At 45.3% G+C, this 26,277-nt stretch overlaps 1 protein-coding gene across 2 annotated transcripts in view; it reads left to right on the top strand.

Annotated features, from left to right (window-relative positions):
• The window catches only part of SPNS2 (SPNS lysolipid transporter 2, sphingosine-1-phosphate), a 164,736-nt gene that overhangs the window by 84,961 nt on the left and 53,498 nt on the right, over nt 1–26,277 (top strand). The gene's annotated exons all lie outside the window — the stretch shown is intronic.

Raw genomic sequence — 26,277 nt, 5'->3', positions numbered from 1 at the left:
AGATGAGTCCTTTCAAAGCATGCTATAAATGCAATTCTGATTGATGCCAAAAAAGCTGGTAGTCCACCAGGGACAACAGCATCTATGTTAAGCCATTGCACTTTTATTGAGAGCCAGCAGGAGGAACTGACTGCACTTTGTACTCTTATGCGGTACTTACCTAAGGGTACCTGAGGTAGCCTGTAAGGTCGCGTCCAGATGAGAGAGCACATGCCTCTTGTGGTGCCTCAAAGCAGTTTGAGACACTGCAAGAGGCATGCTGGGAATGAAAAAATGTCCCCTGTGCTGTATATTTGCAGTGCAGGCTCTGATTTTGATACCGGGAAATCCTGGTATATAAAAAAAACAAACAAAAAAAAAAAACAAAAAAAACCCAACAAAAATAAAAAACCACCCCTGGAAAAAGCGCCGCAGGCAAATGGAGGCTGGATTCTCCAAAGAGATGCTCTGGCACCTGGCCACAGCATCTCTGTACCTGCCCTCTTCCCCTGCTGCTCCGGCATGCTGCCTCAGTGTGTTGGGGCAAATAGGAGCTAGGCAAAGCTTTGGCAGTGGCTCAGACCCAGGCGCTGTCCAAGGTAAGTGGCGGTGGGATGGGGGTGAACACAACACTGTGTGTGGGGGTGGAGGGACAGGGGGTGGGATGGCTGCTTAGGAGGGTTGGGTCTCCCACCCGCCTCCCTCGCATGGCACACAGCCCCCCTGCAGTACAGCAGCTGGTAGAGACCCCCGGTGGCATGGGGCTGGCTCCAAACGGCAGCTGCACAAGGTGCTAGTCTGGTCCCACCCATGCACCCTTGGACAGAACCAGGCCAGCTCCTGCTGTCACCCGCAGCTTTCAGTGTCACACGTAGGGGCTGTGTGCCCTCAGACCTGGCCGGGTCCTACCTCCATGTGCCCCACGCATTGTCGGGCCAGGCTGGCTCCATCCAGTCCCTGATCCCCAGTTGAGGGCTTCCCAGAAACGGCATGGGGATTGCTGGGGCCTGGGTGCAGGGAAGAGAACAGCAAGGGCTGGCACTACTCACAGCCACAAAGCAGCAGGTGGGACAGCTGCAGCTGGACTCATGTCCTGGTGCTGGGGTGCACCTGCTGCCAGGAGGGAGCTAGTGGCGGCAAACAGGGGTTGCGGGTCAGGAGTGAGGGGCAAAGGCAGGAACAGGACACTGGCATATCAGTGCTACACAGTGCCCCACATCCTGGTAAGCAAAGGGGGACAGGGGCAGCTCTGATTTTTCTATGATAAAAAAAACAAAAGCAGTTTGAAGTGGACCAGCACAAGGAGCACATCTTCTGGGCGATAGCTGCCCAGATGGCGGAGCGGGGACACCAGAAGACATGACAGCAGTGCCACCCAAAGGCCAACTGTGCAGCCATGGCCCACTAGCAACTGGTCCAGAGGTGCAGGCAGCTCTGTTGCAGTGCCCATACCAGAGCCCAGGCAGCTGTTTGGCCCTCATCTGGGTCTGGCAGGCATACAGCCATGGGGTTGCAGGTCTAAGGGGGCAGATGCTGTCACAGATGGCAACAGGTCATAGCCAGGCAGCAGCCCCCACTGCCAGACTGCTGCAGTGGGTAGAGGCTGCAGGGGCTACTCTAGGTTAGGGCTGCTTCAGCAGTCTAGCCAGCACAAGGGGCTAATGTCCCCAGGTACTAACTGGCTGAGTCTCAGAAGCTCCTTAGGGCAAGTAACCCTGAGCTGCTCACCAGGGCAGCATTTTATACTGCTAGGGCCAGCAAATGCCAGATTTGTGCCTCATGACATGTCAGGTACATGTGGTGAGGCACAAACCTGCAGCACAAATTTGTGCTGCTGTTATTTGAGCTGCTGGAAGTGCACATGCCTGCATGTGTGGATGCACCCTAAGAGGATAAGTGTCAGCCCTAAGGCCAGGATATATTTAAACTTTGCACACCAGGGCTTTTGCTCCTGCTGCTGAAGTTGTAGGGGTAGGAGAGCTATAACTGAAATACCCTGAGCTGTTTAGTTTCCTTTTCCATTTTAATTGATCTTAGCTCTGGGCCACATACAGACCCTGGATCCAGGTATTCTGTCCTCCGCCCCCGACACACCATCTATATGTCCACCAGATAGTCAGAAGATAAAGAGTTACTTAGGTACTTCATTGTCATTTATCCAGAACTAAAGGTATATTTGCTTGGGGAGGCAGGGAGGAAGGTGTCCATTTTATTTGAGTATTAATTAACATTTGATAGATATGCTTGGTTTTATAAATACAGGCGGAGTCAGTAATTTCATGTCATTAAATAAAATCACCTGAAATAAGGTGTCTTGGATGGTGAAAAAGGCCTGCTTTGTCCTATAGCACCCTGCTAAAGAGAAATTTAATGATATTGGAGCACAATGTTTCTCTAAAACAAGGAAGCTCTTTTCTAATGATTATCCTTGTGTGCCTGATAGTTGCATAGTTATGAGTTGTAAAAATGTTACATTGTTCTCAAACCCAAAGTTATTCATAGAGGTCATTGACCTTACATTTTATCCATTATTGTAGGAAATGGGTACATTTTCAGACAAGCATCTGGATTGAATCCACTTGGACATGCCCAGAATGAAGTCAGCATGTGCCTATCTGTGTCTGCACGTTGTAGGTACAAACACCTGCTAACGCTTCTACTACTTCATACGTGCCCTTTAGTAGCCTTCCACAAATCCTTTTTGGGGGTTTTGGATTTGTTTTGATAAGTGTTTGGGGAAAACCCTTCTATCAGTTCAGACTCAGCAATAAAATGACAAGATGAGCCTAGAGATGTGAGTGAACTGTTCTGTGGTACAAAGGCAAGCATTTTACATAGGTAGTTACTAAACTCAAACGATCTCCTTGATCAAACACATCTCCAACAATTATATTTTCATCTACATGAAGAGCTAAATAGTTCTCCGATTTCCTTCCCCTGCCTACCCTCCCTGGCCGCTCCCTCCGTTCCTTGCCTGCCAATGCAGCCTCTCATGAATAACTCTTCAACCTCCTATCTGGGTAGCATTTTGATTAATCAAATTTTGGTTGCCCTATATCTTGGTTGATCATAGAATCATGGAATCATAAAAAAAAAAATAAAAAATAGGGTTGGAAGGGATCTCAGGTGGTCATCCAGTCCAATCACCTGCTCAAAGCAGGACCATCCCCAACTAAATCATTGCAGCCAAGGCTTTGGGTAGCTGAGTCTTGAAAACCTCCATGGACAGAGTCAACAACCTCTCTGGGTAACCTATTCCAGTGCTTTAATATGCTTCTTGTGAGAGAGTTTTTCCTAATATGTAACCTAAACTTCCCTTGCTGCAACTTGAGACCATTGCTCCTTGTTCTGTCATCTGCCACCACTGAGAACAGTCCAGCTCCATCCTATTTTGAATAGTTGAAGGCTGCTATTAAATCCCCCTCAGTCTTCTCTTCTCCAGACTAAATAAGCCCATCTGGAGCTCTGAGCAGTCATACAGCTCTTTTACATAAAGAGCTACTCTTCCTTCTCTTCTCCCCTGCCTGCCCTTCCTGATCAGTTTATACCCAATTGTGATAGTGCTCCAGTCATGCGAGCTATGCCACCAAGTCTCTGTTATTCCAATTACATCATAGTTCTGTGAGCGGATAAATTGGTGACCACTGCAGCAATCATCAGCTCCCAGCATAGCCCAGGTGATGTGGACATCTTTGCAATCCGGGGCACAGATGATGACACAGTCAATCAGGTGCCAAGGCTTAGATTGTGGGTGTTGCTATGATGTCTTGTGCCTGTGTTTTTCTGGCGGAACAGGGTGTTGGTGATGGTGAGCCCATATTCTGCACGTTTGGTCAAGAGGAGACTGGCACTGGAGTTGATCTTTCCTATTCCTTCCTTGCCAGTGGTTCCATTCCAAAGTCTAGATTCCCTTCCAGAGGTTATGTCACACAAGCTGGCTCCCAAATGATGACTGCACCAGAAGCAATGCTGATGGAAGATCAGTGTTGAAGGACTCAAGGACCCAAGCAAGACCTCTTTCACCAGTGCCTCAACGAAAAACTGGTGGATTACAATCAACAACAATGAGAGAATGTCAGAAGCATGTGCGGTACCCTCAAGGCCACCATCAGCAGCACCTGTGAAGAGACGCTTGGATTCTCTACTAGGAAACATCAAGACTGTTTTGATGAGACTGACTGCCTGCGAGATCCAAGAGTTGATCGATCACAAGAGCAAAGCCTTTTGTGCTTGGCAAAATAACACCAACTACAAGCAAAATAAATTGAATCTCCAGCAAGCCAAAGCAGAGGTCCAAAGGTGGATGCACAAAATGAAGAACAAATGGTGGGATGACAAAACTAAGGAGATTCAACATCTGGCTGACCTCCATGATATGTACAGCTTCTTCAGTGCCACCAAAGCCATGTGCAGTCTGATCACTCAGGACCAACCCCATTTGAGACCTAAGGATGGAAGATTCCTGATCAATGGAAGGAAAACCACAATGCCCATTGGAAGGAGCATTTTGAAGACCTTCTCATTTGAGACTCTGCTGGTCAGGAGAGGGTTCTCAACTCCATCCCACAACACCCAGTCAGAGATGATCTTGGAATCCCTCCAACCCTTGATGAGGTGAGAAAAGCCATCAAGCAGATGAAGAACAGCAAGGCATCTGGAGTGGATGGGATCCCCACTGAAATCTTAAAACAGGGAGGAGAAGAGCTCACACCACAGCTTCATGTCCTCATCTTAAGGATCTGGTATGGTGACTGTGACAGTCTTCAAGAAAGGAGACAAGTCCAGCTGTGGAAACTACAGAGCTGTCCACTACAACCTTGCTGTCCACCACAGGAAGGAACATTGTGAGAACCATTCTCAGCCATCTCCTTTCACTTGCTGAAGAGCTCCTCTCAGAATCACAGTGTGGATTTAGGGCATTTAAGAAGTAAAACTGACATGATCATCATAGCTTGCCAACTGCAGGAGAAATGTCAGGAACAACATAAGCCTCTCTACATGGCCTTCTTTGACCTTACAAAAGCTTTCAACTCTTGTTAGCAGAGAAGCATTATGGAGGATCCTTCTGAAGTACGGATGCCCACTGAAATTTGTCACTGTTCTCTGCCTGCTCCATGATGTTTTATGAGTGGTGGTTCTCAGTAATGGATCCATCACAGATCCCTTTGAGATTAAAACAGAAGTTAAGCAAGACTGCATCATCGCTCCAGCACTCTTCTCAATATTTCTTGCTGCGATGCAACATCTTATCCCCAACAAGCTTCCAGCTGGAGTGGAGCTAAATTACTGAATGGATGGTAAGCTGTTTAACCTCAGCCAACTGTGAGCCAAAACCAAGACCACTCCAACCACAATCATAAAGAGGGCAGTATGCTGATGATGCTGCATTGTGCGCTCATTTGGAAGCAAACTTTAGGCAATTGTCAATGTCTTTACCGAGGCATATAGGAAAATGAGACTGACACTTAATGTTCAGAAGACTAAGATCCTCCACCAACACACTTTTTAATGAACAGTCCCCAGCTCTAGTAATCCAGGTTCATGGTGAGACTCTGGAGACTATTAAGTAGCTCCCGTACCTTGGAAGCCATCTCTCTCAGAAGGCTGATATCAACAAAGAAATCCAACATCGCCTCACATGTGCAAGTGCAGCCTGTGGACGCCTCAAGAAATGGGTGCTTAAAGATCACAACGTCAGATCTGAAACCTCGCTCATGGTTTATCAAGCAGTTGTGATCCCCACCTTGCTGTACAGAGCTGAGACGTGGACAATGTATAGGAGATATCTAAAGTTGTTGGAGAAGAGTCACCACTGCTGCCTTTGGAAGATCCTCTGAATCCAGTGGGAAGGCAGATACACCAATGTTAACATCCTCCTGCAAGCAAAGATCACGAGTATTGAGGTGGTGATCATCTGACATCAACTTCATTGAGCTGGCCATATCATCCAGAGTCCTGACACAAGTTTTATTCTCCCATCTCAGCCAAGGTGTACGCTCAAGAGGGCAGAGAAAGTGCTTCAGGGACGTCTTCAAGGCCAACTTAAAAAAATGCAATATTGATGTCAACTCATGGGAGACTATTGTCCAGGACTGCCCCAAATGGAGGAAGAGGCTGCTGCAGGGATCTCAGTACTTTGAAACCTCAAGGCAACAACAGGAGATGGAAAAGTGGGAGTGGCAGAAATAGTGTGTCATGGACTATTTCAAGAATCCACCACCACCCACCCCACACAGAAACACACATCCAAGCTGCAGTAGAGTCTGTGGATCCCAAACAGACTTTATCTGCCATCTTTGGATACATGGATGAGACAATCATGGAAGACTGTCATCCTCGACTGCGAGGGATTGCCAACGAAAAGGAGTTCCATGACTGTGCAAGGACTCCCAATTCTTCCTGCTTGTTTCCCGAGCTCTTTGCTTTTGTGTACAGGCACCTGAGGTAACTAGCTGGTTGATCCTGCTCCCTGGGTTGACTTGTATTACAGTATTTCATCAGGGGGGCATATAAACCTGTGATTGCTTCTGAGTAGCGTCATGTGAAGCCACTTAGTTTCTGGGAGTGATCACACTGTGCATTGAATCCTCTGAGTGTGTGGATAAAGCTACTTAGATAGCTCTATCTCTGTTAATCGCACTAATAGTTCTCAGAGTTGATTAATTTGTCCAAAAATCTGCCTCTGGGGAAGTGTTGTTGAGAGGGGAGTTGTGTTGGCTTCCCTTCTAATGTTGGTTTCCCATACCTCTTTTCACACCAGCTTTCAAGAAATCATCACCCCTCTCCCTGGTGGGCAAACAGCATTAATTTCATAAAGCAAGGAGATGGGCACAAGTGGAAAGCTAGAAAACATGAGCAGCAGTTCACAAAACAGTAATATTTCTCGTACAGATGGCTCAAATCCAGGTCATCTCTTCACAAGAGGGGCTTTACTTTGGAGATGGGTAAATTATTTCTAGGGTATAGATTGAAAAGCATTTTGGGCTTCTTTGGGATGAAAGGAGATTATGCATAAATGAGATTCAACACAAGTAAGGATGAGGTAACTCTGGTTCACTTGGGGGAATTGGCCAGAACACATGGATGAGCAAACTCCAGCCCCAGTGGTGTAAGGGTTGTGCGCCTCACTTTTGCTTGCTTAGGTTAGCTAACAGGAAGGGGTTGCTGGGTCACAATAGTAGTGGCCAAAAATACTTTTTACCATCTATGCTAAGTTGTTGGGCTGTGCACTGTTTTTTCTCTGGAAGTGCGTCCTGTGCACTTATTTCTGTGGCAGAATAGAATGGATATTTTTAGAGGTGACAGTGATGGTCTAAGTTGTACCCCGGGATGGTGGCATGAACTAAATGCAGAAAGTAACAGAAGTTAGAGCAGGCCAAGCAACATCAAGGTGCAAGATACAGCATGGGGTCTGTCTTCCGGCCTCTTATATCCCTCCTAATTGGTTCAGTATTTAGAGATTCCTGTGGCACTGGGAGAATAGGAGCCCAAGACATGCATAACACACAGCCTGCCTGCCCTCTTTCTACTCCCTCTGCAGGTAAGTCACAGTGACTTACTCATCTGTACCTTCACCACTCTTTGCTTCTCTTTGGAAAGGGAGCAGCAGCCCTCTGTGGAAGTGTGTTAGCTGAAGCAAAAATCCATGTTGGCATGCAACACTGGATATAACCCTCTCATTGCAACTTGCTTAGTTTAAAAGAGAATTGATTTTTATTTCAGGTTCTTGTGTTTCAAGGAGAGCAAAAAGAGAAACAGCAAATTACACGCCATCTGAAAAAATGTAGCTGAGTTTCAGAATAACAATTGGGTTCCTTTGCAAGCAAAGAAAAATCTCAGGCTGTCTCTGAGTCGTCAGCAATTTGGCATGAGTTGCTGCCTAAAAGATACCTTAATGCACCTTAGGTTCCATTGAGTAAGATAAATTCTCAAATTTAAAAGCAGAAACCAGCAAAACTAAAAGCCTTAAGCCATTTTTTATAAGTATGAAGGAAACTGGGTGTTGTTAGTGAAGTCTCTTTGAACTGATGAATTGTTTGTCATCCTACTGTATTTACACTGAGGTCTGTTTCCAATGGAAGGCAAAACAGATTCGCAGTGCTGGCTGGAGTCTGGGACATGCAGCTGTGTCCCCTGACTTCCATTAGATGTCAGCTCCTAAAGAAATCTGTGCTGAATATAATGCAGATGCTGATGGACAAGGGCTGTAAATGGGCATGGCAGTATTTTTGGTACCCATAGGTTTCTGAGTCTCAGCAGTGAGTTTGTAATAGGAAATTTAGATTCAGACATGTCTGTTTTGTGCTAATCTACTCAGGGAAAAGTAATGTCTGCTGCTCACCCTCCCTATTTTAGAGAAAGAGAGATGTGTGCCAAAGCCTGTACCCCCAACTCTTCAATGTTAATTCTGGCCTATTCTTTGTTCAACTAGGAACTGACTCCTCAGGTTCATGGCTCCTCTGACTACTGTGCTTCATTTAGGGCTAGACCCAGATGTGCCAAAATTGGAGCCTGGCTTGTACATTATTGCAAAAAGGGAGTTGAGGGGTGCTATGTCCCTCCTGTCTCTGTAGGAGATGCACACCACTTGCTCCCTTTCCCATGATTGTCCTGCTGCTATTGCACCTTCCATCCTCTTCCTCTTTTTTCAAAAGGGGGTGGTGTGGTTGAGAGGAGGGGGATCGTATTTGCAGCTACTGTTCTCTGCCACAGAGCCCTGGCTGGCATCCAGGCACCATGAAAAATAGGCTTCCTTTGCAATAGCTGGATTTACCAGTCGCTCGGAGATGGGCCATAACCATAATACCACAGGGGAAGCTGCTGTTGTAAGATAAGTGGCCATCTTACTACAAGTAAGCTGGAAGCGAGTACCTGAACTTTTGGGCATTTTATCTCACCAGCACTCCTGACCTTTACTGACATGCAGGAAACCCAGCATGGGAGGGCAGGAAGCCAGAATTATTCTAACCAGACACAGTGGTTAGAGCAGGCTGAGTTTCATAGATTTCATAGATTTCATAGACATTAGGGCTGGAAGGGACCTCGGAAGATCATCGAGTCCAGCCCCCCGCCCAAAGGGCAGGACGTCAGCTGGGGTCATAGGATCCCAGCAAGATAAGCATCCAGTTTCATCTTGAAGGTGTTCAATGAAGGCGCTTGAACCACCTCCGGCGGCAGGCTGTTCCAGACCTTGGGGGCTCGGACAGTAAAGAAATTCTTCTTTATGTCCAGCCTGAAACGATCTTGTAGTAGTTTGTGACCATTCGTCCTTGTCATCCCTTGGGGCGCTCTGGTGAACAAACGTTCCCCCAGATACTGGTGGTCACCCCTGATAAACTTGTAGGTGGCCATCAGATCACCCCTGAGCCTGCGCTTTTCCAGGCTAAAGAGCCCCAGGGCTCTCAGCCTGTCATCGTAGGGTTTGCTTCCCTGACCTCTGATCATGCGCGTGGCTCTTCTCTGGACTCTCTCAAGCTTCTCCACATCCTTTTTGAATTGTGGAGCCCAAAACTGGACGCAGTACTCCAGCTGCGGCCTCACTAAGGCCGAGTACAGGGGAAGAATGATGTCCCGGGATTTGCTTGAGAAGCATCTATGGATGCAAGCCAGCGTTTTGGTCGCTTTACTAGCCGCAGCATCGCATTGCAGGCTCATGTTCATCTTGTGGTCAATGATGACCCCCAAGTCTCTTTCTTCCATAGTGCTAACCAACATAGCACTGCCGAGCCTATAAGGATGCTGCGGGTTTTTTTCCCCCAAGGTGGAGAACCTTGCATTTATCGGCGTTGAACACCATCAGATTCTCATCCGCCCACTTGCTGAGCCTGTCCAGGTCAGCCTGGATCATCCGCCTGTCTTCTGGTGTGGATGCTTTGCCCCAAAGTTTGGTGTCATCGGCGAACTTGGCCAGTCCGCTTCTGACTCCAGTGTCCACATCATTAATGAAGATGTTGAACAGTATGGGTCCAAGGACAGAGCCCTGGGGGACCCCACTGGTCACAGGACACCACGATGAGTGACTTCCATCAATTACTACTACGAGTTAGGGGGCTGTTGCCAAACTCTGCTGCATATTCCCATCTTCTACCCATCCTGTAGTCCTGTTCTAACCTTTTCTCACCCCAGGAAACTGTGTGTGTGTGTGTGTGTGTGTGTGTGTGTGTGTGTGTGGAGGGGTGGGGTGCTCTCAGCACTGCTTACCTGACATGGGGAGAAGAGGGGGAGCACCTCCATGCTCTTGACTGAGGAGGGGGACAGCCCCTTTCACACCACCCCCTCATCTTAACCCCTCCCAATGCATGCCTGAGTCAACAACACATTCAAAATACAACTGAAAAACCCAGGTGGTGTGAACAGGTCCGAAATCCTGAATTTCCACTTCATGTATCAGACGAGCTCATTGGAAAGGGGGCGCATTTCTGCTAGCTAAAAAAATTGAAATAGAAATGGCTATCAAAAATCATATTGCTGCCAAGTGGATCATTTCCCATCTCTGCAGTATCTCCAGAGTAGCAGTGGGTCTCTTTTCACCTCCAGGAGCCTAAAGCAATCACAGAGGAGTCTTGGCAGCATTTCCAGAATACCAGCTAACTGGGGATAGTGGCACCGCATCTCATGAAAACCTTTGAAATCACCTTCAATGGCTTTCATGGTTTGCACAGTGCTGTTACATTGGTTACAGTGTCTCCTGCCCTCTGTGCATGGGTTCATTGACCAGTCAACTATCCTGAGCATGCTGAAGCAAAATTCATGGATGCTGAAAGAAGAAGAGATGTGTCTATTATTCAGCATTGCTGTGAAAATAACTCATGCATACTGCTGCTGCAGAGGCTTTTGTTGCCAGCTCATGAGTATAGAGACAGCAGCCAGCACTGAAATGTCAGTGACCATATCTCTTTCCAAATGGTGGAAGGCACTGCTTCTTCATTTACTTGTATTGTTATAGCACCCAGAGGATCTCGCTGAGATTGTGGTGCCCTGTTGTGCAAGATACTGCTCAGTCACTGCAGGAAGATGAATCCTCTTCCAAAGACCTTTACAACATTGAATAGCTCTGTTCTATGTTGTGACTAAAGAAGTCCCCCTGCACGTTCCTGGATCTGCCATCTATTAGTTGAACAATGGGAAAGCTCATCCATCATCTCCCATTCAGGAGGGGACAACTGATTTTTTTTGAAACAATGAATACTGGAAAGAAAAAGAAAACATCCTATGTATCTTGCCTTTAAACTTTCTAGTAGGGAAAGCCCTCTAGAGCTGACTGAACTATTCACTGAGGAAACATGGCAAAGCAGAGTCTGTTTCATTTGTTGTCAGTCAAGGTGCATTCTTAAAACAATATATCACCGAGGCCTCATAATCCATGTTTTGCTTATCCTCCTATAGCAGTTGTCCATTCTGCTCAAGAGTGGGTGCCCAAACCCATTGCAAAATAATGCTTTATAAATAAGTATTTTCCATAGTCTTTTAAATTCACCCCTCTTCAAAACATTAAAGGGATGGAGAGAGAGGGAAAGGTTGCTTAAATACATCAGAATAGAATTGGCAAGGAAGGAAATATTGACCTAAGTTTCCAAATGGGTGTTACAGTGGAGAGGTGAGTAAATATTAAATTACACCTAGACATAACGTGACCCATTTAGTGATTGTGATGAGACTAATGCAAGCCATTCCAAGAAAACTGTGGAAATAAGATTCCTAGTGAATTAAACCTGGTTTGAATGTAGAGCAGGGGTAGGCAACACCTGACATGGGTGCCAGAGTGTGGTACTCAGTCATTTTGCTTGGGACACGAACCTCTGTGTGGATGGCAGGGAAGGAGCTGGGGCTACACAGCCACAACAAGGATCAGGCCCCTTGTATTTCCCCTGCCATCCATCCTTGGCACCCCAACATCTTACATGTTGAAGTTGCAGGCATTTTTGGCACTGCCCAAAAATGTTGCCGACCCCTGATGTCAAGCATGCTTGTGAATCACAGGAGTGGAATATGTCCTTTGCCACATGAGCCCGTCCGTCCACGATTCTTAACTGTTAGCTATGAGCATGTGCTGTAAAGCTTTAGGAAAAGCCATTCAACATTAATCGTTACAGGACCAAATTGAGAAGATGAAATGCAGGTGGAAGCCAGTTGTCTGATGTGGAGATGCATTCAGGTGGTTTCTTATATCCATGGTCCTAGGGTTAGTTTAGAATTCATGCTCATTTCATGCATCTTGTAGAAACATATGGTTTCTTTACAGTGATGATAAGTATTTGGGTCTTTATTATTATGCACTAATGTCACTCACGTACAGGGACATTTCCACAGAACATGAAATAACTGTTTAATATGCAACCAAGCAGTTAGGAAAGTCTATGAGAACTGGGGCTGTCCTCATATAAGGACATGTGATAGCCTTCCACCAGGTAGTAGAGAGGTAGGTCCTGCTGTTCCCTGGCTTGTAGGCTTTTTCCATTGGGTTTACATTGGGCTTAATACAAGAGACATTTGGATTCTAGACCATCTTCTGGATATGTTGGTGCAGAGCTTGGACTGCAGAGAGATCCTTTGGATGGGGCTGTAGGCTATTAAGCCCTTGGTTTGGGAGCATGACGGGGAGTTTGTGTCTGGTGTTCTTCAGGTGTGACCCTTGGAAGAGCCATTGGATGCTTTTGGAGAACGTTATTAATGATCTCTGCCAGAGACAAATGAAACTGAAATAATTAATTCAACCTAGGGGTGAGCTTGTTCAGAGGTCTGAAGTCGAGTCTTTTCTTGGCAGTATGCAAGGAGAAGTGTTCTGTCCTGAACTGTGAGACCCAAGTGGGCATTCAGCATTTTTTCCCTGAGCTAATAGACTGGATTTGCAAAGGAAAAGGGTCATACTGATGGAGAGGTAAATGGACCCAAAATGAAGACTTGCGCAAAAAGCCCTTTGTCCTTACAACATACTGGGGGCTAGATAAAACAGAGAGAGAGAGAGAAAGTCTATTGGCAAATGCCCACAGTAGCAAGTAGTATTGTAGTAGCTCCATTCATAATGTAGTAGCATACAAGTGATACATTGCACTGGCAAACCCAGTGCAAGGTCTGTTGGTAAAATTTTAAATTTGCACAAAAAGGTTTCTGTGTTCTAGGTGTATGTGCCAACAATGTGATGATGGGAAATGCTGTCTTATTGGCACTGGACAGCATTTTGTTCTTTTGAAGCACTGACATTTCTTACAAATACAGAAGTTTCAGGTACTAAGGAAAACACTGGATTTGTAATTCAGGTAGCACTGACTTTCAGAACGAGCTCAGACCCCTGCAAATGTTCTTGAGCTGGAAATCCCTAGGAAGGAATCTGAATTGCATATCTGACCATATGATTGAAATAGTCATGAGGCAGTAATAGAAAACATGAAAATGAATTGAATACAGTATAACCCTAGGCATTCTTAGATGTAGAAGAAAAATTCATCTGGTATCCAAATAGCTTTAAATAGGATAGCCATTGTATCAAACAGATTGGCTTTAGAGTGAAATTAATCTGCAGCATGAAGGAACCTTGTCAACTAATAATGCACCAAATCTGCAATACAAAGATTGTTCAAAGGGAAAGCTAGTTAAAATAGATTAGCAAGCACACTGACTTCACACTGAAACCTGTGTACATATTTACAGTTGATACTAAAAAAGCGAAAGATTCCTCAGACTTAATTATTGCATTTCCTATTTCTGTATTGGCCAGAAACACTGCAGGATCAGCCTTCCTTACAGCATCTTGGTGCTCTTGGATGCAGGGTAAGCCAGGAAAAGATAGAGGAGTGTGAAAATGGAAAGCAGGTAAAAATATTCATTCTAGCACCTAAGCCATTTTGCTTACTGAGTGTGTCCCATTGGTGCAATTAGGTTAGCTAAACCATCATTGAACAGAAGCATTACAGGTAAAGATGCTGACTGTAAGAAACTTAGATCTTAGGTAATTTCATGGAATTCTCAAGGTATTTCATTAAAATGCGTTTTTTATGGACTTTTTAGAAATAGGCTTTTAAATACATGTGCTAAGGACAATGTTTTCATACTTGGATGCGCAAATAAATTGACTGATTTTCAAAGGCGCTAAAAATTTGCATCTCCCACAAAGTTACCTCTGAGTGGTGGTAAGGCTCGGTGTCTTTCAGAATCAAGCCATTTTTATCTGATTGCTACCATCCCGATATATTTAGGTATCTTACAGAAAGCACCCACGCTTGAAAACTTTGGCTTTATTTTCCTTGTGCATCAAAAGCCTTGGGTCAGTACTTTTGTTGCAAAGAGATGATTTCCTTTTGTCCATGTGGGATTATAGAGGGCTTGGGCTGGTGAAAGTGAGGAATTGTTAACATTGGTGCAGTGGTTAGAGCCAGGAATTGTTCTTGTTGGATGAGCTATTACAGCTTCTCTCCTCCCTGCTAAGCAAAAACAATGAACTTCTGACCCCTCGCTATCAAGGTACCCAAGGGTTGACTGTTTGGGAAGGTATGTTCGGACTGAACTGGCTTTGTAACCTGCCTATGTGACCACTATTTAAACAATTTAGTGTTACTAAACTCTTCCTTTGGTTGTGGCTTAATCCAGACTCTCAGGTATAAAAAGCAAATGCTTTTACTCAGTGTCCCACCAGCCACTGATAATATGGGTTTCTCATTCCCGATGATTTATTTGAAAATCCACCTTTTTCTGTAAACTACACTTTAGAAGCAGCCGTCCATGTAACATTCTACCTGATGGTGGTCTGAGTGAGCAAATTAAGCTATTATATTCCTTTTCAGCTCCTTTCCAGGTCCCTTTGCTAATGTAATATTAATGACCAATAGCCTAAATCAAGAATAGCGTAAATTCCACCGTGTGTCACATAGTACTTCTAATGCAAGGCAGCACAGTTCGATGAGAGTTGCTTTAATTGCCAAACTGAATTGCTGCTTTGTCTCAACCAGGGCTATTGTCTGGTGGTTGTGCACTATCAGGTCAATATGATTGCCATATGTGGTGGCCCAGTACGGGGTGCTCCTGAGCGGAGCCGCTCGCCTTACCGCTCTCGGCAAAAATCCCGGCTTTGGATGCTTCTCCAGGGCACCCACTTATGGCCATCCCCCTTCCGGGAGCACACCTGCAAGCCTAGGGTACTGCTGCCACCACCCAGACTCAGGGCGTTGTCTGGGCCCCATGCCGCCTGGGATATGCAGACCCTGTAGACCTAGGGGTTGCTTTAACCCCCACAGGATATATCTGGGTGCTTCTTATAGCCTGAAACATAGGAAGTAGCCTCCCTTAGTCAGCTGAATAAAGGGCTGCCCGGTCCCTCTCAAGCATGTACAACAAGGCTGGCTATAACAAATAGCTTTATTGGGTAGAGAGGGTAGGCATGGGTAGGGGTACAAGTCAGAGAAGTAGCAAAAGAATAACCCTGAGCAAACAGAAGCAGCTTGGTAGCCTTTTGATACACGACTAGAGTACATTAAACTAAGCTCCTAGTTAAGTTTCTGGTAAGTCTCTTCCATATCCAGTGAATGAGCGAATGCTGCGGAGATCCACGTTTCTTTGTGTGTGCGTTTTAAAATGCCCACCTGTCGTTTTCCTGCAAGGATCCCCTTAAATAGCCCTCCTGACCTCACCACCTGGACCCAGTCAGGGACAGGTATCATTTGATGCCAGCCAATCAATTTGAAAAACATCACAGTTACCTAAGGGAGTGACATGGGCTTAAGCCCCTGCCCCTATGTCATGAGGTCAGAGCTCAAAACAATAGAGAAGTTAAATCCACACCCTCTTACTTGAGGCCAGTCACCTACGCAATAACCCAGGGCAAACAGGTTGACAGACACATGAGAGAGAGAGGGGAACAGACAAGCCAACAAGTGAGGAGGCTTGGATGGGGTTCTTTCACACCATATAATTAAACTACCATATTTACGCAAATCTAAGTTGACACTGTATTTAAGAGAACCCCTGATAATTAGATTCTATATCTAGAACATTTATAAATTTGTTATAATTTTCCAGGTAGAGAACCTAATTATCAGAGGGTTGTCTTTAATTTGTCCCCCCCCACTGCTACAGCAGGGAAAATAGTGGCTGCAGGGAGGGGTCAGGTGGCCCTCTTGACCTCTTTCCACCCTCCTCCACCCCCTCCTGCTTCTTCCCTCTGCAGCCTCCCTGCCTATTCCTCCACCACCAGCACCCCTCCGTCTCCAACTCCCCACAGCCTCTGCCATGAACACTGAGTGCCCCCGGAGGCTGGGGGGCATGGTGAGCTCCCGCAGGCAATGGCAGCACTGTCGACAGTGGGAGCGTAGCACCAGCGAGTGGCAAGCTCCCGCAGGCTACCGCAGCGCTGTCGGCAGTGGGGCATGGAGGGTGCTGGCTGTCTGCGACCACCTGGAGACACCAGCGGTGGTGATCAGGGACTGCCTGCAGATGCTGACAGTGGTGACAGTAGTGAGGCAGGGGGGTGGAGGGGGAGCAGTGACTGCCCACAGGCGCCACTGGCAGCGTCATCAGTGCTTTCTGCAGGGAGCGCACCGCCAAGCTCAAGTGTCAGTGTTGCTGATTGGCCAGGCAGGGGACAGATTTCCGTATGCAACATGCTGCAGAGGGAACCCAGCCTTAGTTGGAGCTGAGCTGCTCCTGACAAGGGGGAGGGAAAGGGTGGGCGAGGGGCAGAAGCTGAAGAGGGAAGCAGAGGGTAGCAGGGGAGGACAGGAGGTTGCTGTGGGTCTGACTCTGGCCCTGACCTGGGCTCGGGGCCCAAGTCAGAACCATAGCAGTCCCCTGTACCCCTCCACCCAGCCCTGCTTTGTACAGGAATCTAAGACATGGGGCTCTTTCCACCATGCTGATTGGTGGGGAGCATCTCATCTTCGGTCCAAGTAAATACGGTACTTAACCAGATGACAGCAAAGATTGGGTTAGAATCTTGCTGTCATTGCCTTTAAATAAAAGGTGAAGGTCAGATCTCCATGGCTTGCAGAGAAGTTGCAGTGCATATTGAGATCTCCTACATTAAAACCTGGACTTTCAAAAATGGATTCCTGAAATTAGGCTTCTCCCAAGGGATATGTGTATCCAGGTCCCTTAAGCAGCTTTGAAAACCTTAGCCCCGTCCCTATATTTAGGCCACGAAAACAAGTGGCCTGGTTTTCCTAAGTGCCAGGCGCCCAGCAGCTTCTGTTGATTTTCTTTTCAGAAGATCAGAGCAATTAATGAGCTCCCTAAATCTGGACTTTGGAGCCTAGTTGTAGGCATCCAGCTGTCAAAGACCTTGGTCCTTGGTCAAAGGGTACAAGTAATGAAAAGGGAAGTTTTTATCAAGCTTCCTTGACTGGATATTTTTAAATACTCTATTATGGCATAAATCTCACAAAGTAAGAAGGGACTTTAATCACCCAGAGTCTCAAGTATATTTCCAAATAAAACCCTTCACATTCAATCAAGTGTGGCTGAACAAGTCACCAGGGAGAGCTAAAGCCATTAACAAATACTAGAGACAATTAAAGGAAGGACTAGTGGACTTTGTTTCATCTCCCTTGCTCGTGGCTATATTTAAAAGTAATTTGTTCCCTTTCTCTTTGCTGCAGTCTCTTCTCTCCTTCTGGGGATACTAATAGCAGCAAAAGTTTCCCAAAGGGGGAGTGCTGTAAGGTGAGGTGCATTATCCTGAAAGTTGATGGGCTACTTAAAGGAATTGAAATGGGTTGAAGCTCTGAGGAAGTTGATTGTAGCTTGGTGCTTAGGTATTGTAGGAATGAGCCCTGTTGGAAAAACCAGCTGCCCTTTATATTTAGATATATTTATATACATATCCTATATGGAAATTTTAAACAATAGCTTTGAAAAGGTTAATTAATACATTAGCACTTGAGTAAAAGATTAATCAATTTACATCCCAGCAGCTCAATAAGTTGCTTACAAGCATCTGTAATGTGCATTGCTCACATGCGTAATGTGTTTCATCTAATACTCCTTTGTTAACCCTGTGAAACATCTGCAAGGAATAAATGGCTATGCTACAAAATTGGGTGTTGGTAAGATTTGAATGGGCTTCACCTGCTGGAAAGCAGCATTGCAAGCAGCCAGTTTCCTACTGCACAGCAGTGAGGCATGTCATGCCACTTCCCTTTCAAAATGCTTTGCTAAGGGCTTGATCTCCTCAGCATAGGTTGCTGAGAGCAGTGAGGGCAAGTACGAAGAATAAACCCATGAGTTGGTTGCAGAGCACAAGGGAATCTGCAGCAGAGGGAACAGCATTGTACAGCCTACAAATTCTCACTCCTGCTTCTGGTCAGAAGGAGACAAGAGAGGAGCTCAGAGCAGACTGCCTCATTGGCATGCCAAAGCACACACAGGAGCACATACTGCATGACCTCAGACGGGCCTATTCTACACCCCTTCCTTTTTAATACCCTGTGCCTAAGGCGGTGGGCAGGCAAAGGGCTTGAGATCCATTGTCACTCAACATAGAGCACTGTGATTACTGTGTAATTTTAATGTCCGGCACTTGTCCATGCATGTGCATGTTACTCCTCCTCCTGCACACGCACAGGCTTTCAGGATTGGAGTTCACAAGGCTCTTGAAGCTGCAGAGCTCTTTGCAAAGTCAAAAGCACATTTTCTGCTTATTTTAGTGGCTTACAGATGCTCACTCTAGGCTTGTTTAAATGCTTTAGAGCTTAAGTAACTGAATTTAGTTTTTTCAGAGTATGGGTGGACACTGGTCTTGGAATAACATGTCCTATATTGATTTGACTTGGTAGGACATGTTTGATGTGCAGTTTGTATAAAGACAGTCTTGATTGAACTAATATAGTATGAATTAAAATGGATATTTAGTTGCATTCATTCCAATTTGTATGTAGATAAGTTCTGATACAGAAGGGGGTGGTGAAGGAGGTGTGTGTGTGTTGGAACAGGAGGAATGAGAACTAAGATGTAGTGCCATATGGAGCTGGGACAAAACATTAAAATAGTAGGGAAGGATCAGTAGCTTGAGTTTGATGCCAAAGGTGAGTTTTGATGAGGAAGAGAAGGCAGAGGTGATCCCACAGATGGGAAAGGGCAGCTGCAAAAGAAACTTAAAGGAAAGGTTGTGTTTTTGAAACTCAGTAAGTGAAATACTGCCTGGGTGTCTGTGACAGCCCAGATTGAGAGTTTAGGAGGTGGAAGGGAGCAAGAGGCAAATTGCAAAGAACTTCTGTTCTGCCATACACCACATGGGAACAGAAATGGAAGATGCAGTGAAAGTTTCCATCGGGCCACACTTCCAGCGTGACTCACATCTCATGGTTTGTAGGAGGTGAGGTGTGGTGGTTTAGAGCTGAATTTGCCAAGCAGGTGTCCTTGCATGAGCCTCCCTGGCATCTCAAAGAAAGAGAAGTGTAATGATGATAATCCATGACATTGCATCAGTGCTGCTAATGCATTGTATCAAGCTGACAGCTAACAGACCTCCTACATGTATGTTATCCTACTCTTCTCTCCCACCCCACACAGACGGATGATTCGGCAGTAACCACCACGAATTACAAGGGTTCTTAGATACCACGGCCAAAAAACCCATTAATGAGATGGGAGATATCTCCCAGTCAAATGCTTCCCAGAAAAAAAGGCTTGATAAACAGATGGGCAAACAGTTCCATCTCTGGGGCTCATTCAGATTTTGGCCATTCTGCCGGCATTCTCACAAAGGGGCCTAATGGGCACTGGCTATGGAAGCAATTTTTGTGATCTGGACACCTGTCGTCTTCAGGAACTGAGCAGAGATCCCCCCTGCTGGCCATTGCATGGTGTGAACATTCAGGCACTTTTGGGCTGCCCTTACGTGTAAACGATGGTCAACCCATCACATTTCACCAGCACTAAATATCTTTCCCTTCCTCCCTCCCCCCCTCCTTTCCTTCATCTCAAGCATGTATTCTTGTTAAAAATGAAAGAAATTGAAAATGGTAGACAGTGTGTCCAAAGTTGGATCCACATCTGTATTTGGAACATTGCATTGTCCTAGAAAGTTTTGGACTCAGGAAAATCATTGCATCTGTGGTAAAAAATAGAAACCCCTTGCAAAATTCACATCTGGATTTCCAATATCTGCAACAGTTTCTGGAGGGAATATCCAGCTTAGGATCTTACATTTAGGTGCATCGCCAGCACCTCAGTCAGCCCACTGAGTCTCAGAACGTGACTTTAACTAATTCCCATTGCAGCATCTGCTGATCTGCCTCAGTGGATGCCCCTGTTTAATTTGGAAAGGTGCAGGTTCGTACATGATTCTTTTCTGGGAAGTTGGAAGGCAGAACTTGAGGCTGTTTAAGTAAAATATCTCACCTGCATTTGTAATGCCACTTCATTGCTCATCTCTCAGAACAACTGCCAACAAATTAGCTGATATTTGAACTGTGGGTTTACAGCTGCCAATATTGTTAGTCACAAAACTGATACTACAGAAGCACAATTCCTATTCTGGTTTGTGTCGTGATTAATGGGACTCTTTGCACACCTGCAGTAAAGGGTGTGGTGTGTCAGTTTTAATCATTAGATCCACACACCGTGCTGCTATGTTTGGGAAAGCTGTTAATGAAGCACAGCAGAAAGTGTTATTCATCTGGTAAGAAAAGAGACCGTGTTTGAAGAAGCAATTGTTTGTGCTTAAATGCGGCTTTCTGCAGAGGTGCTGAAAGGTGACTGGAAGCACAGCTGCATGCAGCTCTTGCTTTGGCTGCTTTGTCTTTCTCTGAACTGTTGACCCCCCACAATATATCAAATACATCCCTAAATGATCTGATATCATGTTAGACCACTAGACATTGATGTTATTGTGCCTCAGTGTTGACAATGCACCACTGAGCCAGCTCGAAGGATAACAAGTCGGGAATTCTGCCATACAATCCCATTGAGTTTGCTCCAGAAACCATGAAGCTCTGGGAAATGAAACCTACACTGATTCTTTGTCCCTAGCTCATAGCTGGTCCACCCATCAGCCCTGTCATTATGGACCATGCAAGTGGCAGCTGATTTTATCTAACCAGATTGTACATTAATCTGCTGTGCTCCCAGCAGCCCAGTGACACAAAGACACTGCCCCAACGTGTGCTTTCCTTGCAGGGAACCCTGATGCTGCTGCGCTCCTTCATCTGCTTGTAATGCGTGTATAATAAAACCCATGCATTTGGCAAAGCTGAAGCTCATATGCTAATTTCATGGTTCTGAGCCTGCTTTGAGGAACCCCGGGGAAGTTAAATCTGGCTAGAGTTCAGGAAATTTGCACAAGTGCAATCAGTGTAACTACATTGTTGCAGTCCCCGGTGTGCCAGAACAAAATATAGTTGATACTGGTGCAGGACACCTGCATCAGGCCTTACATTAGTGCTGCTATATCATTATAGCTAACACTGGTTCAGATTTCACTAGTCTGGACAAGCCCTGCATTTCCTCTCTTGCAAGACCCCTTCTAGCTACTTCACTTCAAGGTTCAAATGCTTAATTCCCAGGCTTAAGGATCACCTGACTATTTAGACAGCAAGGCTGGTTCTTCTGAGTTTTACACATACTTTGTCAGATTAGTGGCCACCAATAAACCTATAATCTTTTCAAGAATAGTGGCTTATTCCCTTTATTAACTACTTTTTAAAAAGAGAGACAAGAGTTAAGGCTGTAATTAGACCTATTAAAACATTTGTTACTTAATGGTCTGTGTCAGTAGGATAAATATGTAATTAGGGGGGTTGTTCAAACACAGTTCAAGGCAGTCATGCCACTGCCTTGCTGAAGGACACTCTGGCCTATTGAGTGCTACCACAGTGCAGAGGAACTGGAGTAAAATCATGGAGGCTTGAGCAGTCATATCCCTTTCAAAATGTGTGTGCATGTACATTTAATATCTACAGTCTAGTATTTACAGCAATGGAGACATGCATGTTAATATAATAGTCTGGGACTCTTAGAGAAAAGCCCCCGCTTCCCTTTCTTGCTTAGAAAGACATGGAAGAGAAGAGGGCATCCCTTCTGCCCTCCTCCCCAATGCTGGTAGTGCATACTTATGTGGCACGTCTTTCAGCTGACAGTAAGCAAGAGCATGCAGCCTTTGTCCTTTCTGCGTGTTAGCTTATGGTATGGCTGAATGTTGCGTGCTTCTATCCCTATCATCCCTTTGTTGTATATCAAAAGTGAGGAGGGGGAATTATTGCTCTCTTGCATCTTAAATCATCCTGGAGTTCAAGGCAATTACACCGCATAGATTGGATGTTCCCATGGCAACTTTTCTCTTGATTTTTGTACCCAGTCATTGGTGTACAGATCTTGTGGCCAAGAATGCTGCTGTGGCCTTAGCCGCTACTGTATTAGTATGTCTAGGACTTTATAGTGCAGTTTACACAGAGAGGCAGATTTACCCAGTGCTTCCATTCCTGGGAACTACATTTTCATAAACCAGGAGCATCACTGACAGGTATTGTTGAAAAACCCAAAGGCTTCTGTGTTGTTGCATAGACTGTATTAGAAACAGATTGCTTGCCGTTCTAGTTTTTGGTGTGCAAAAATTATTTCACGCCCTCATCACTAGCCCAAGCAGAAGCACCAAAGCCTTAAATTACTGGGATTAATTTATATGAAAATGAAATAAGCTTAGGTGTAAAAAGCTGACTCCGGGTTTTAGAGTCCCTTGGCAGAGCTGGAAGCATTTGCACAAACGAACAAATTACAGAAGAGTTCCAAAGTAATGTATAGAGGAATAAACTACTTTAATGCATAGCAACTTCTGCTTGGGGAATAGTAGAATTCAATTAAGTTTTCACTTTCAGCTTCTCATGCTGTTCTTAAAGGCAGTTGCGCCGGAGCATGCACAAAGTGACCATCAGCTGCCCTCTTTGTCTTACTGTTTTGCTCAAGTCCAGAATTCAACCAAAAGAAAAAGGAGCTCAACCCAGAAAAAAGGGCCCACCCATCCATGTGTACAAGACATGCTTCTTGTACATGTGAGCAGCATGCTGAATATAAAAATGTGTGTATGTGGTGTGTTCATGACTTCACGTGGTAAATTGACTCTTCCCTAGTAGTTCATTTATATGACTATAGCCCACACATGGAGCATAAGGGAGTTTTTTCTTGCCTATGTAGACAGAGAAGAAAATTAATTTCCCTGCAGAAGGGCCCATCCTTGAGGCTAGGTACCTAGCTGGTATATATTGTCAACATTGAAAGTAAAGATTTTTTTTCATGTGATTCAGACACTTAAAGATGGATGTTTAGGTGTTATCTCAAATGATTTCCTGAGTAATGTTGATCACTTAGATACCAAGTTGATGGGTGTTATCAAAACTCCCAGGAAAGATCAATCAGTAGTATTAAAAGGAAATAATATAACACAGCATGGGAAGATCTGGAGAGGATTGTAAGCAAATGCTTAATTCATTTTTATGTTCCTATACTGCTTACCTACCATTCTATCTGCCCAGGTGCCTTTATCCATTGCCTTCAAGACTCTGTCTTGGAAGGGCAGCATTGCTTACATCTTGTACAGTTTTTCTTTTTATGTGATCATGTTGATTGCCATCTAAAGTTAACAACCCAGGGGGGTGCTCAGGGGGTGGTCCTACGTTGAGCCACCCACCACACTGTGCCCAACCACCTTCCAGGCTCCCTGAGTGCCTCCCTGGGGGCACCTCACATCTGTCCGACCCCCTTCCTGGAGCACACCCGCTAGCCTGGAGTTAAAACTGCCACCACCCAGAGCTGGGCTTGATTCTGGCTCTGTCCCCCCTGGGTAACACAGGTCTAGTAGCCCTCAAGGGTACTTGACTCACTTCAAACACTTGGGGGTGCTTCCCTCAGTCAGAAGCACAAGTAGTGGTCTCTTTTAGTCAGCCGAACCAAAGGGACCTCAAGGCATAATCTAGACCCACTCCCAATAAGTCTCCCACGCCAGGTACAAAGGAGAACTTTATTGGTTGCAAGGGCTAGGGTTGGAATAGGGTACTGGGTAGAGCAATATCAGAGAAATCCCATAGAGCAAACTGGCATGACTGGGTAGTCTTTGATCATGCATCTGAGTTACTGCAAGCTATATATCTAGGTGGATCTCAGCTTACTCACAAGTATCATCCAGAGGCAGGTGGAGATTCCCTCTGGAGGGAGGCAGTTCCTTGATCGTGAGTTTTGAGAGAGAGAGCAAGTTTCTGATGGTCCAGCTCTTTTCTCTCTCTCTGAGTCTTCCTCATGGCTGCTGCCCCTCCTCCTGGGCAGTCCTTACCTTATATAGCCCTTATGACCTCATTTACCTGGTCCAGTGGAGGCCAGCACCTGCTGGCTGTGAGCCAACCAATTTGAAATGCATCACTAGTTTCTGGGCAGACTGGCAGTCCCTAGCTCCCCAGGGAGCCCAAGCCCCTCACCCAGGTATGTGATGCCAGTCACGTAGGCAGAGGGAGCAGATTTTCTCCCTCCCTCAGGAATGTATCCAGCTCAGGTTACCTAAAGAAATAGGGTAATGTGTGTATCCTCTGCTGGGCCCATCCTAACCAAATTGTCACAGAGCAGAGTTTTTGGGGAGAAACCGAGGTGGCCTTCTGCCACACTCCCCATGCATCAGAATGTGTGTAGTAGAAAAACTAGAAATAGAGTAAAACTCCCAGTTTTACCGATATACTGAACTGGTATTAATAGCAGTGAGAAATTTCAGCAGGATTTGTAGGCAAGGTCTGAGAGATGCATCTTGAAAAAGCAAGTCAGAACATCACTCAAGTGCAGAGTGCTTTTGAGACAATTGAGACTAATGCTTGAAAACGTGGAGCTCTTTAACTCTATGTACCCCACTCTTCAGGAGCATACTTGCTTCTGACTTTCCAGTGTTAGAAGCCAACCCATGAACTTGGGCAAAATAAAAGCCAGCCTCCAATGTGACCTCTTTCTCATTTTGTCTGCCCAAGTCATTCGGCATGTGCAGAACAATTCTCATTCCCAATGCATTGGCTACCAATATGCCAATCATATGTAGCGTATCTTCACAGTATTGTGGGGTGGTTCAGCTGTGGGCAAGGGCCATGAATTCAGTGGTTTGAATCAGAAAGTTACCCTTTCTGGCTATACCTCCAGGCATCTGTTAAGTATGACAGTGCTGTTGGAGATGCATTAATTCTCTATATTGCAAACACCTGGTGAGTGGGCAGGGACCTTTTATAATTACATTTAAAAAATGGGTATGGAGGTAGAACTTGCATTATAGTAACAGGTGTTGAAGACTGTGCATGTGTTCATGTGTTTAGAGCACAGCCGGGCAATTATTTCAGCTGGAGGGCCACTTAATGACTTTTGTGTAACCTGCAAGTTATTTCTAGGCCGACTTATGTTGTTTTGCTGTCTAACTGCTCAGTTGTGCTAGTGCTTCAGGTAAATATGAAAGTGGTGTGAACAATGCCTTCAAACAGTGACACCTAGGAAACTGTAAGTGCAGAGAGAAAGGATGACTTGAAAATCAGGCCCGAAGAGTTTAAGAATAAATGTCAAAATGAGTGTGACCACAACCCAGGAAAAAATTGGATAATTACGTAATTCCTTTTTCTCTTTTTTTCTTTCTTTTATCCTGCATATTGGATTTACTAGATTTGAATTTGCTGCCCCTGTTCCAACATATATTCTGGCACATTGGATCTTTGCTCACCTCCAGCACCTGGAGATTGCTCTTTTTTTCCCCGAGTGATATCAGTACCCAACTTTACACCGGTGCATGATGTGCAATGGCAGTGGCTGTTAGTGAATGCCTCATTTTTGTCTCTAATAAGCAGCCACAGTGGCTGCTTTCTGAGCTGGCCAATGTTCCTGGGGCCATTTTCCAACTTTACCAGCGAGCTTGAGTTTTACTACTTCATCAGTGTTTGCATTTTACCTGAATTACTAAGGTGAAATTCTTTGGAAGTGTTCAGCATCAGGTGAGGCCTTCTCCCCTGACTGCTGTGGCTTGCACTGTCTGGAGTGAAAGCAGAGTTCAAATAGTGGTTAATGCTTTTGAAACTCCTTCCTCTGTGCATCCCCACACACCTGGTCCTCAGCCTGTCATCGCCAAACCTGCTGCTAAGCCTGTCCATTGTCTGAATTAGAAGCACCTCTAAAATACAGAAATTCTGATCTAGGAAAATGCTGGTTAGCTTAATTCTGCTTGAATCTTTGGGAAATTGGTTCTTCTGTAACTTTGGTGCAACTTGATGGGCTCTTCAATGTTAACTTGTCACTCACTGTGCTGTGTCCTCTGATAAAGAGGAGTTATGCTTATCATTTAAAACTTCTGAATATAAAGGTTGTTATAGCTCA

This window comes from Alligator mississippiensis, chromosome 14 (assembly GCF_030867095.1).
Source record: "Alligator mississippiensis isolate rAllMis1 chromosome 14, rAllMis1, whole genome shotgun sequence".
NCBI lineage: Eukaryota > Metazoa > Chordata > Crocodylia > Alligatoridae > Alligator > Alligator mississippiensis.
The sequence above is the reverse complement of the archived record's forward strand: the minus strand, read 5'-3'. Positions and strand labels throughout refer to the sequence as shown.